Raw genomic sequence first — 12,686 nt, forward strand, 5'->3', positions numbered from 1 at the left:
AAAATTTGTGAATGGAAGAATGTGTTTGTGCATTCATTGTTAAAATAAAGAGCGTGCCGTGACGTAAGCACCGGGCCGCCAATGGGCGCCGGGGTAATATTTTTAAACATCCTCCCCGGGAGCCAATGGCGGAGGCGGTGGCAAAGACTAGCGCAGGGCCGGGCCAATGGCGGGGGAGGTATGCTAATGAGGAGTTGGTCAGGCAGGAGCTGAATGTCAACTAGTCAAAGATGGAGGCTGGAGCGGGGAGGCCATGAGGTTGGTACCGGAGGATTTGCCCACGTTCGGATCGATCAGGGACCCGCGCCGAGGCGCGCCCGGGGCGGCGGCGGCGGGAGGCGGGCGGGGGGTTGCGGAGCCGCGCCGCTCTCGCCGCCTCTTTTGCGCCTCTTTTGGCAACTTTCCCCCCCGCGGCGCGGGGACCCGTCCGTCGTCCCTCTCGCCGCCAGGTACCGCGCGGGGCCCGGGGCCCGCCGGCCCTGCCGCCGCCCGCGGCCGCATCCGCCTGCCCGGGCGGAAATGGCGGGAGCGCGGGCCCGGGGGGGCGCGGGGTGCCGGGGGGCGCGGCGCTGACAATGGCCCGCGGGGCGAGCGGCGGCGGGACGGGGGCCGAGCGGCGCCCCCCGCCCTTGGCTGCGAGGGCGCGGGGCGGGGGGACCCGGCGGGGACCGTGGGGCCAGGCGGGGGAGGGGGAGCCGCTTGACGGCGGCGCCCCTCGCCCACCTCCCATGCGGAGGCTCCCCGGCGGGGCCGTGCGCTTCCCAGAGAGGTTTCCGCGCGGAGCGAGCAGTGCGGGAGCCCTTTCCTCCCGCATTGTAAGTGTGGCGATTCCCCGAGTGAAGTTTGGCTGGTCGGTTTGCGTTCTGGCGTGCGATCGATATGAGGTGCTGAAAGCAGCGGGCGGCCAGAGCCGCCGAGGGCGGCAGCGGGGTTGGGGATAAAACTTGCGAGCGGCAGGAGTGGGGAATGGGCGCCTGTTCCCGCCGGGAGCGGAGCGGGGACGGCACGGAGCGCATCGCCCGTGCGCCGAGCAGCGCCGGGAGAGAGACGAGTGCCGGCGGGCTGGGCTGGAAATCTCTAGATAGTGGCGAGCTTTTTTTTCCCCCCTTCCTTCTCTCAAACATTTCACCTGTGCAAACACTCCTGAGAAACTGACTGGGATCCCACGAATGAAATTCTTGTCGCCGGAGCCGAGCTCTGCCTCCCCACCCCCAGCCCGCGCCGAGGGCTGTTTCACGGGAGGGTTCGCGGTTGCTGCCCGCTCTCATTGTGCCACAGCGCTCCTCCTGCAAAATACTATTCCCATTTTTAAACGTAGCAAAACTGCTGTCTCTCTAGATACCACGTAGAATTGCTTTGCTAAAAGATCCCGGTTTAGAAGCTCGCGCTTTTTTTTTTTTTTTTTTTTTTTTTTTTTTTTGCTAAAACCCCCAAAGAGCGAGGCAATAAGTCACATGCTATCTCCAGCCAGTATTTATATTGGCTTAATATTTAAATCTCGTAAAAGTAATGCTTTGCTTAAATAGTCCAGAGTTTTTGCAATAAACCAGGGTGCACAGCCCAAAGTGTTTCTTTGGCATTCTTGCACTTTGCCCCAATTCCACTCCGTTTCCCTCCAGTGTGTGGTCTTTGAGTTGTGTAAGGAAAGCTCGTACCCTCGAACACAGACCTGGGGCTCTGGAATTAAGAAAACTTCCTAAGGTTTAACGCAGATTCTTTTAGTTTTCTTTTTCTTTCCTTCTTTCTCTCTCTTTCTTTTTTCCTTTTTTTTTTTTTTAAACATCTCCAAACCAGCCTAGATTTCTGGATTAGGGGTAAATTATTGTTAAGAAAAAAAGAATAAAAAAGAAGGAGGAAAAATTAAAATGAAGTGAGAAAACAAAAATGATACAATTTAAGATTCTAATTGGGTTGGGATGTTTCCAAATCAATTGGCTTTTTGTTAATACCACTATGATAAAGTGACAACTAGAATTCACGTAGTGCATTTTCTCACTCAGCCCAAACCCCCCCCAGAACCGAATCACTTTAATTCATTTTAGCACTTGGTACGATTCTTACTTGTCTATACAATTCATGGAAAGTTGTTTTCAAGTTTGGATTTCTTTGCATAGAATTTCTTTGCATTGTTTGAAATAAAAGAATTTTATAATTTCTCAAGTGATTCTTATTTAACAAATAGTTACATTTTCCAGCTTTAAGTTTGAAATTCTCTAGAGAAACAAATGGTAAACAGTTTGAGCCTAAAGACTAACAAGTTGACTTTTAAATGTTACTTATTGCTAGAATTATTTCAAATGTCTGATTTGTAATGATTAACTGATGTTTTCTCCTTACTACCCATATATTCTTTTTGAAAAGGGAAAAATTACAATAGTAATGTTTTCATGAAGCAAGCAGGTGATTTTTAAAGACCTCTCACTGGTGGATGGCAGTTGTTTTGAAAGCTTGTTTAGATGCCTCTAAAATAGCAAGACTTCCTTAGCAATTGGAAGTGAATAATTTAAGGTACTAGAAGCATGTATGTAATAAATACCAATTATTTTAACAGCTGATTCAGATGAAAGCAAGAGAAAGGCTATTAACTCATCCTCCATTGTGTCTTTAAGACTTAGTTCATTACACTTACTTTTGTAAAATACTAGGGTGCTGAAATGCAAGCAGGACAATCCCAGTTCCGGTATTTGCTTTCACATGCTCTAATGCAGTACATTTACTATTGATAAGGAAAAAAAAGTCCCTAAAGCAAGCTTATCTAAATTCTTGCTGAAGTTAATTGAAGAAGCAGTTGTGAAATATTAAAATCTAATTTTAAAGAATGACATTGATTCAATGTGGTTGTTGAAGAAACTCCTTTTTTTTAATGTAACAAATCTGTTTTAGACTAAAACATGCACAGAAGCCATCACTTGGAGAAGTTTCTAACTGATTTATCATTTATTTTGGAAAGTCTCTGAAGTATGCTGTTGTCCAGAGCCCTTTTTCTGTTGTACTACTGGCAATTATGATGAGCAGTGCAATATTAAAAGGGCATTGGCTGGCAGAAACATGACCCCCTTTAGCAGCCCACCCTCTTCAGAGTGGGCAAACAACCCTAAAATAGATGCCTCCTCCAGTGTATTTATGCACGTGTGTGAAATAAGGTTTTATACATGTGGGAGTGGTTTTAAATAAGGAGTGAGATTCTGGGTTATACATTCTTATGTGTCTGTCTATAGAAATGGGTTGGAATAATTTAAACACATCCTATTTCAGATGTAAGCTCCAAACATTTCTGGGAGCTTTCAAGGTGTCCCATTACCTGCTTTGTTTACCAATAGCTTGTGAGTAATTAATTACTAATTTCTACACTCTTCCATAGAATATCTACACTGAAATTTTTGATGATTTCTTTATACTTTCTCCCCTTAGAGAAATTTTATCCTATGTATTTAAGGTGGTCCCTATTAATGTCTATGTAGGGATTTAATGCTGTTGATTTGTTTCTAAGAATCTGTGGTGTTTATGCTGTAATTTTTGAGTGGTCACACACACAGATACGTGTGAGATTGGAGCACAGGCACTAGGTATTTTTGTACACAGGTCTCATCATTTCTGTAACATTTTCCATAGCAAATCAAAGCACTGTGTATTTATACCATTCTATATATACACCACACCCCCCAGGCTTTTTCATCTGTACTGGTCAACCATGATAAAATCACAGCACAATTAAGAAAACTTCTGAAGGCACAGGAAAGGGTTGGCACTTTCTGTGATTTATTTAAATTGTCTAGTTCAGATTCATTGACTGACCAATTTGGGTTTTATGGAAACACATACGTTTGGGGATGCTGAATTATGCCCCCTCTTGTTTTATTCTCCATTACTGTAGAAAAATATTTTGTTGTATAAAACCTTTATAACGTACCGTGCCTAGATATACTGGGCATGTAGCAGAAGACTGGAATGGTTTGTTTAACAAGCCATACTAACAGTGGTCTTTTTCTATCCCTCTCCCCTTTTTTCCTCTCTTTCTGTCATTTTTTAAACTAACTTTTTGTTGTTTTCTTTTTTTTTTTTTTACTTTGTCTAATTACGATTGCAAATAAACTTTGTCATGCAGAGTTTTATTGGGGCTAAACATAAAAACGTTATTGTGGTTAACACTGTAGTGTAACAGTCCCCTACAAAAGGATGCAGGGACAGCTGTGCAGAACGTGACAGTGGCTGCTGGTATCGCTGGCTCTGACAATGTTGCACTACTGTCTGCACAAATAAAGCAGTGCAATAATATTGTCAAAGCATTTGGTTCCAGTCCTAATACATCCTTTATGATCAGTTACTGTTGCACACCCAGCCCCTGACATTATGGCATTCTGTAGTTATTTAATGCATTTTAGTAGGGAACCAGCCCCCTACTCTGATTTCTTCCCTCCACCACAAAGGCTCAAATGAGCATTAAAATACCAAGATCATGTAGAAATTGCTTTAAAAAAATCCCTACCCTTGTGTTTGTTTGTTTATTTTGTGTTTGGGTTGAGTGGTCTGTATGGAAGTTCCTTGGGTTTTGTTCCCCGTTTTGACTGCTTCAGTGTACAAAATGGATTGCCCTTTCTGCCACTAGCTTGGGTTTGTGTGTCCAAGTTGTAAAATAAAAAGCTGGCCTATTCACATTTTAAAGCCCTCTTGTCCTCCTTCAGAGCAATCACCACCTTTAAAAATATTGTGACCAGCTTTGAATATTTTCTTCCTTTGCTCTAAAAATTAGGGGTTTATGAACGTAAGGGTGTTACTGTTGTATATAGAATTCAGTGACTTGAATATATACACGTGTATTTACAGACAATTTAATTTTTGCTTCCTATTGATGTATTTTTCAAGTTCCATCGTATTTCACTTTTAGAGAAATTACTGTTAAGATTAAAGGAATATTGGTACCTTCATTTTCATTTTAAAAAAAATAGTGCAAGATACCTAAACAATAATCAATAGGATTTGAAAGACAATCTGTCCCTGCCCTTCCCAATAGCAACGTGGAGCGAGGCTGAGAGATGCAAGGATGATGTAGGCCTAGGAACAGGAACACTGCATTCAGAATTGATCTTTAAATAACAATATGTTGGTGACTGTCACTCGTGGTGTAGTTGGAGGCAGATGTGGTATTTTCGCTTGCAGCTGCTAAGAAAGGGGTTTGGAGAGCTGGGGGATGGGACCTTCCTCTCTCTCTCTCTCTCTTTTTTTTCCTGAAGCCTTGAGCTGTTACCTTGGGAGCAAAGGGTGGGGGTGGGGAGAGCCGTCATATTGGAAATCAAATCTAGGTAAACGAGTGCTTTCAGATTGCACAGCACATCCCAAGCCAGGCCAGGATGTGCTGGTGAGTTAGCCATGGGGAGGCAGAAAATGGAGGACCACATCCTAAGGGGGGGAGCGTGTCCCATTTTAGAGGGTTGAGGAGAAGCTGAATCCTCAATAACTCACTCCAGTTCTCCAATGAACGAGGGAGCAGACAAAAGACACCTTTTCAGCCCTTCTGTTTCTGGGGTGAGCTGAAGGCTGTGTCCCTTTCATGCCCAGAACAGAAGGCTAAGCCTCCATGCTTGAACCGGAGGGGCACGGTGCTGGTGGCCCATGCGGTGCACACCCAGGCCTCAGTGGAGGTAACCCGAGCCGGCATGGCTCCCTTTCTCTGGAGATTTTCTTTTCATCCATCTCTGCATTGTAGCATGGTTGCTATTTTTGTGTGTGCTAAGGAACGGAGAGGCCTATTTAGCTTTGGGACTTTCCCCTCTTCTTCCTTCTAATTCTTGGTTAATGAAGAGGTAGGAGAGAGTGAAATCTCTAAGGGCTTTGCTAGGGGGGTGTCTTCCCCCCATGCCATCAATAGAAGCACAAGAGTGACCAGGATGGGAGTGCGAAGGGCCTTTTGGTGCCCCTGGCCAAGGAGGAAGGGAAGAAGGGTGGACCAGCGAGGAGCTGGAAGCCACCGTGGAGGAGGGCAATGCTTTGTTCTCTGTGTGTGTGTGCGCTCGTGGAGCCCATCAGCAAGTGGAAATAAGTGCTAGTGAAAGCCTTGGTGGGGCTGATGCTGGGCTGTAAGATGGCCTCTCAGACATGCGAGCTTGCCTTGTTTGGAGGTGGAGAAATCACAGGGGGAATAGATGCATGGTTGTTTTTCTGTATGAACTTATGTCTTTAAAAATAATATGGTCATTACACTTCAAAACCTCCCCTGGGTGTGGGGGGAATTTGAGGCCTGTGATACAGGGAAAGGCCTGTGTGATGACAAGGACCATATCCCATTCGCAGAGGGAGAGGGACAACTTTCTGAGGGCTCCTGGCTCTGGCTGGGGCAATGGAGCCCGCAAACGCCCTTTGCTGAGCGCCAGCTCTCTGGAAGGCAGGCCCCAGGGGTGTGGGGGAAGAGGACGAGGTTCCCTGCAGATTTGGGCCTGGGATGGAGGTTACACATTCCAAACCCTCCCTTCCCCACTTTTTCTTTTTTTTTTTTTAACCCTGCCTGGCTGAGGAATGTAACAGCGAAAAAAAAAAAAAAAGCACTGGAGGAAAGAAAAAAAAAAAAAAGAGAGGGGGGATTCGGAAGCAAAGGCCCCTTCAGGAGTCTGTATTTGTGCAAGGGAAACCATTTGCATGTGTGTGGAGATGCCAGAGTTTGTCTCCAGTTGGGTCGGAGGGGGAGGGCGCGGGAGGAATGCGGGGAATCAGGTCGGGCTGCGGGGGGAAGGGCTCCGGCAGAGCCTCCATCCTGTTGTTGCATAAACTTGTTAAAAGAACCCCTCCTCTGTGGAGGCAGCACACATAGGGTATTAGTGTGGTGGAGGAGGCCAGACCTGCGCCCTGGCTACACAACCAATTGGAGCGGAAAGTGAAATCAGATGGTTTAAGTTTTCAGAGGGATTTTTTTTTTTTTCAGGGGGACTTTTTGAGTCATTGCATTGAGTGCTAGATCTGTGTTAAGGTCGCTCCTGCTCTGGCCGCTCTTGGGTGGTTTGGGGAAGAGAGGAGGCCGGGCGGGGGCAGGAGGTGCCGCTTCCCCTCGTGCCGTGCCACTGGCCCCGGCTGCGGAGACTCGGGCTTGGGGCTCCGTGGAGAAACCACACCCTGACCCTGCAGGCATGGGCGGGTTGGGGGCAGCCGGGTGTGTGGTGAGTGGAGTCTGGCCCTTGCCGTGGGGGAAAGAGTTATTTGGGGGACCTCAGGATCAGCCCCACATGTTCTGTTCCCCAAGCCAAGGCCTTTCACTTGCCCTGTACATGCAGGGCCAGCGGTGGGATCGGCACTTCCAGGGTGATAGTATTTAGCCCTATTTTCCTCCTGCATTTAGTACCATAAGTCGTCTTTTTTTTTTTTTTTTTTTTTTCCATCAGACAGCAGAGCGCTGGTAAACACCATGCAGAAAAGCCGTATTGTGGGGTTACAAAGTCTGGGCTGTTTAAGGAGCTCTGTCATTCCTTTTAATGGAGCTCACTGACGCAGATCTGGGTTCTGCCAGCCGAGGAAATATTGCTGCTGAGAAAAGGGTTATTGAAACCCACAAACTAAATATTATAAGCAAGAATCAAATGGCAGGACATTCTGGAGTGTAATCCCTCCTGATTTCAGGAGAAGGGGAACATATTGGTAAGTGTCTGTGGGTGACAGAATCCCTGAGCTTGGTGGGTGAAACACACTTGGGAAGGTGATGTTTTCAGAGAGGATTATCAACCCTTACTCTCTGGAGTCTCACACCTGGACAAGTTGACTCTTGCATGGAAGCAAGAATCCCCTTTTTCTCTGGACAGATTTGTACAAACTTGCTAGATAGACTTAAGGAGCCAGGACTGGAATGCTAAGAATTTTCTCTCTCTTAAAAAAAAAAAAAAAAAAAAAAAAAAAAAAAAAAAAGAATTAAAAAGGCAACACTTCCCAGTTTTAAAACAATGATAAAATTATTAAATAGGATGGAAAACTCTAAATCAACTTTCAGCCTACAGCTGTTTCCAAAGTGTTTGCTTTGACCTTTGGTAATAGTGTCAATTCCGCTGCAGAAAATATTGTAGACTATAGAAGGTATTTAATTGCAAGATGGCTTTTAAATGGTCTCCTTTCGTCTGGCTAGAGGACTCGCTGTGACTGGGAAAACAAGGCTGGACTGTGCCGTTCTATGTTTTGTGAGATTGTAACTGAGATGAAAATTTAAAAAAACCGCTTGCCCTGAGTGGCATCTTTAACCACAAGAGAAACAAACAAGCAAAATAGCAACAAAGGGAAGGAGAAATGGCTCCCTAAGCTAAACCAGGGAAGGCAAGGTCTGATCTCATGAAGAGCACAGGCCTCTCAGCTCCAGAGACTCAGCTCACTACTTTATTTATCCCAAGGCTTCATCGTGAGGACACTTCAGTCTATTTGTCTCCTAAGACCAGAAGAAGGGGACTTAAACACATAGCAAAGGCTCCACTACTGTGGATTCCCTCACACGCACTGCCAAAAAAAGAGCTTCCATTATTGAGCAACATATAAAGTGTTATTTCCATACTAGTCTGGGTGACATTTCCATTTAGTTTCTATAACTGTGATTAAAGGCAAGAGAGGTTTCTAAACATATCTAGAGATGCTGAGCCTCACAGTGTATAAATAGCATGCATTTCATAATCTCGTGTTTAAACGTTTATTTTAAAATAACCCCCATATACATTCCAGAGTCTCCCTGCTATAGGACATAGTGCAACCCAGGCTTTGCATATCATTTGCAAACTAGGTGGAATGCTATTGGAATACTACTGGAGGCTGATTCAGTCTTTATTTTTCCTGTTTTGTTAAAAAAAACCAAACAAAAACCAACCAACCAAAAAAGGCAATGTGTGGGGAGGCCTGTGCCAATACACCACTTAGAGATAAGGACGTTTTTGAGACACATCTAGGCTCTCAGCACAGATCCAGAAACATAAAGTAACTTAATTGCCTTTGCTTGGAACTTGTGGCTGATGTTTCTAATTACATCCCTTACCCTCCCCTGCCAGTTGTAGCTTCTGCAACTACTGAAGTATTTAAGTTGTAAGGAAGTCGTCAAATTGTGCTTTCCCCCACACTCTCCATGCATCAGTAACATCACTTCATGTGCAGATTGTGTGTTTCCACTGTAAACTTGCCAGTGGGTTTGCCTCTTGGGCCACTGGAGAAGTTAAATTGTGTGTATTATGTCTAAGTCTTGTTTGAGATAACATCGAGGCTGAAGAGTGGAAAAGACATGGTAAACAATAAACAAAATAGACTGGACGAGAATAGATGGAAAGGTAAGGCTGAGCCTAGTTGCATCATTTTTTATGTTCTCAGTCCAACTGGATGTCTAGGTTGCAGGGATTGTTGAGAAGCAGTGGCAGGATTAAACCTGAGGTTTTACCAAGGTAACGAGAATATAGAAGTTTGATAAAACTCAATTCTGAGCTGCTTTCAGCAATCTCTGTGAATATAGCCTTTTAATTTGAGTGAGCAAAGATTTAATATAAATAAATAATGCAGAAAAAAGATCCCTGCTTTCTTCCACAAGCATCACAAAGGATGGGAAGAAGGAGGGATTGGGACAGATTAGAGATTTTGTTTATTGGGCATTAGGAAAAAACCAAACACTGAATGGAGCTTGCCCAGTTCCTTTTTCTTTGGCAAGTCAGGCAGCATCAAAGAGGATGCAGGGCTGCCTCACACCAGCATGCCAAAAGCCAGGGACCTCTAATGGCAAAGACCAGATCAATGTGGCATGGATAAATTAGCCAGGAATCCATGAATTAGGGGATTGTCCCTTCATTACACTCCTATTTAATGCACTGGAAAGCAGAGTGAGAAAAGAGAAGCTTAATGTGTCAAAATCATGACCTGCTTTGGGATGGCCTGGGAATGAAATTTCCTTCCCCTTCCTCTGGACTCTCAAGTGTTCCTACGTGAGAAATGCGCTGGGGCAGGTTAATTGGGAGCCAGAGTGCAGAGGAAGAGTCTAGTTGGCAAAGCAGCCCTGAAGCTGGAGGTGTCTCAGCCCTTCCCTGGGAATAATTTCTGTGGCTGTTAGTGTGTTCAACACTAAGCCAGCCCCAGCTGAAGATTGTGCCTTCCAGCCTTGGACAGAAAAGGTGCTGGGGAGGGGGAAGAGAAGAAAAAGCCAAACAAAACAAGCTAGGGCAAAACACTCGTGCGTCTCCAAACACTGTTTAACCTGTGTGCATAAATGTGAAGTTAGTGCTGGAGAGCCAGCCCTGGAGATCCTGTTTTGCTTTCTAATTTTTGGTGTGTACTTAATCCCGTGATTTCCAATGAAGGGAGGGATATTTAAAACACTGGGCTCTCCAAGTAGGACAGTCCTGGAAAGGAAATTCTCTGAGGGCTTGATGCCTGTTACTAAGAGGCTCAAAATACATCTATCAGTTAATCAAATAAATAGCACTTCCCAGCCTCTGACAGCTAGGCAGCTAATTGACTGAGGCTATTAATAAAGGAGAGAATTTTACACAGAAGAAAGTGAGAACTGGGGATGGAGGTATAGAAACTTGGAAAAAATCCATACTGGAGTTAAATGTGTCCTGGGAGAAAGGTGTAGCACCCATGCATGGATTCTGTGGGTCAGAGATTTACTCTATTCCTGCATCCCCACTCTCCCAGGAGCACATAGTGCTGTGATCCATAGGGGCAGTGCACTGCTTTCTAACTTTTTACCCCTTCCCCATTTGCAGGCATGGAATGAAGCTCCCTCCAGTCACCTGCTGCAAGACACATTATCCAGCTTCCTAACCTTAAGGATGAGACCCTATCAATATTGCCTCTGCTTTTGTGATCAGGGTAGTAGTGCAATATTGCTTATAGGGTCTTTTCTTTTGAGGGTTATTCTTCATGGAGAGAAGAAAGCCACAGCAGGAAAAAATAATTCCATGTGCCCACCAAGTTAAGGGAAAAGTTGTGAAATGCTGAGCGTTATTAGATAGGCGAGTAATTGTACAGAGATGTTATTTGTGTCAAATAATCGTGCTATTCTGGTGACTCAGGTTGTGAGTAATGGGCATATTTTTGATGCTATCACACAGGATTCAAAACGGCCTCGCGTTTAAAACACAAGCAATGATTGAAACCAGAGAAACCCATCATGGCTCTTTTTTAAAATAGTATGAGTTCTGAGACGTTTGAAGGGTGTCTATATTACATACTGATGTAAACACCCACCAAAGGATGGGAGGAGATACATAGCAGTACTTGCTGCTTCTGTGCCTGATCCTACCCCGAAAACCAGTGTGGTACGAAGCAAAGCACAGCACAAAGAGGCCGAGGTTCTAATCCCAATAACCTCCGCGAAACAAAGCTCATGCCTCTGCCCGACGAGCGCGGCCCGCCGGGCTCCTCGACCGTGCCCCGCACCCGCGGCTGTTCCAGGGTCGGGCGGCGCAGCGGGGCCGGGCGCTGCCTCCGGCCCTTCCCGAGAGCTGCTCTCTGAGGTACGTGGGAACGGAGCAGGGATGGGGGTGTTAAATCTCCTCTCCGCTTTGTGAGGATCAGCTGGGGGCTGACAGCAGCCGGGATGGCCGAGTGGGTGGCCCTGCTTTCCATTTCAGGTGGTCCCCGCGGTCCCTTTCGGGACCTCAGGGGCCCAGGGAAAGGGGTGGTGGGAGGGGACTGAGGGCCGGATCAGGGCGCGGCGGAGCAGCCGCTGCCGCGGGGTTTTCCGTGCCGGTCCTCGGGCGCCGCGGGGCCGCTGCCGCGCGTCTCCCCGGGGCGGCCGGGCTCGCCTCGCCGGCCCGGCGGGGTGCGGGGCAGGGCCCGGAGCCATACGACGGGGGCCGTGCCCGCTGCCTCTCCGTTGTACCGCTGCCGCTGCCCTCGGTTTAACTCCCCTCCCCCCCCCCCGAGCTGCCCCCCAGCATCATTCTAATGGGAGGCGGCCAGCTCGGGGACAAAGCCAGGATCTTTCCACCCCACTCGGGCTCTCCCTCCGTGCCCCCAGCCCGGCAGCCGCCGCAGCTGCTCTGCCAGCGCTGGGACCACCGGCCGGGCTGCCCCTCTTTCCCTGTTGCACTACTGTCACGGTCGCAGCGAGCAGTGCAATAATGAAAGGGCGTCAGTGCGCCGGGGAGCGGCGAGAGCCGGGGACGAGCCGGTGACAGCGTGCGGGGACGGGATGTCCCGCCGCCCCCCGAGAGCCACCTTAACGGGGCGGAGGGGATACACACGACACTGATGGACGGACTTTGGTTGTGCAACTTTCTTTGTTTAAACACGCAGCGGCGGAGAGCGTGCGCGCAGGGGCAGGGCAAGGTGAGCGCCTCCGCGCACCGCTTGCCCCGGGCCCGCCGCCGCTCCCCGCCCCGCCGGCCCCGGCCGGAGCCTGGCGCAGCCCCTCTGCTGTACCCGGCCAACACCAAATAAATAAAGTGAGCCCTGAGTCCCCTGTCCCTGCTTTTTATTCCTGGGGGTTTTCTTGCAGGTCAGCAGCCCCTCCTGCCTCTCTGGCAGCCCCTCGCAGATAAAAATCCCCTCGACGAGTTTTTGCCCTGCGATCTGGTGTGCTGCTCACCCGTTTGGTCTTGTGGGGAGAAGCCGAAAATGCGAATAGGAAACGAGCCTGAAAAACTCGAGTCGTGCCCTAGTGCTGGGTTCAGCCATGCGGGAGCACGGGTAGAGAAGTGAGTGTGGGGCGGGAGGGGAAGGGTTTGCAATAATGGAGATGAGAACAG

The 12,686-nt window shown here is 47.6% G+C and overlaps 1 long non-coding RNA gene across 2 annotated transcripts; it reads left to right on the top strand.

The window, feature by feature from the left end:
• Window positions 1–210: 210 nt before the first annotated feature.
• On the top strand, window positions 211–12,394 carry LOC120410870. 2 transcript variants are annotated; one of them, XR_005603203.1, is made up of 3 exons: window positions 211–258; window positions 7,368–7,620; window positions 10,698–12,394. It is a non-coding gene; the product is annotated as an uncharacterized LOC120410870 (long non-coding RNA). The 2 variants fall into 2 exon arrangements; XR_005603202.1 differs by lacking the exon at window positions 211–258 and having other exon boundaries at window positions 695–7,620.
• The last annotated feature ends 292 nt before the right edge of the window (window positions 12,395–12,686 follow it).

This window comes from Corvus cornix, chromosome 15 (assembly GCF_000738735.6).
Source record: "Corvus cornix cornix isolate S_Up_H32 chromosome 15, ASM73873v5, whole genome shotgun sequence".
Taxonomy (NCBI): Eukaryota; Metazoa; Chordata; class Aves; order Passeriformes; family Corvidae; genus Corvus; species Corvus cornix.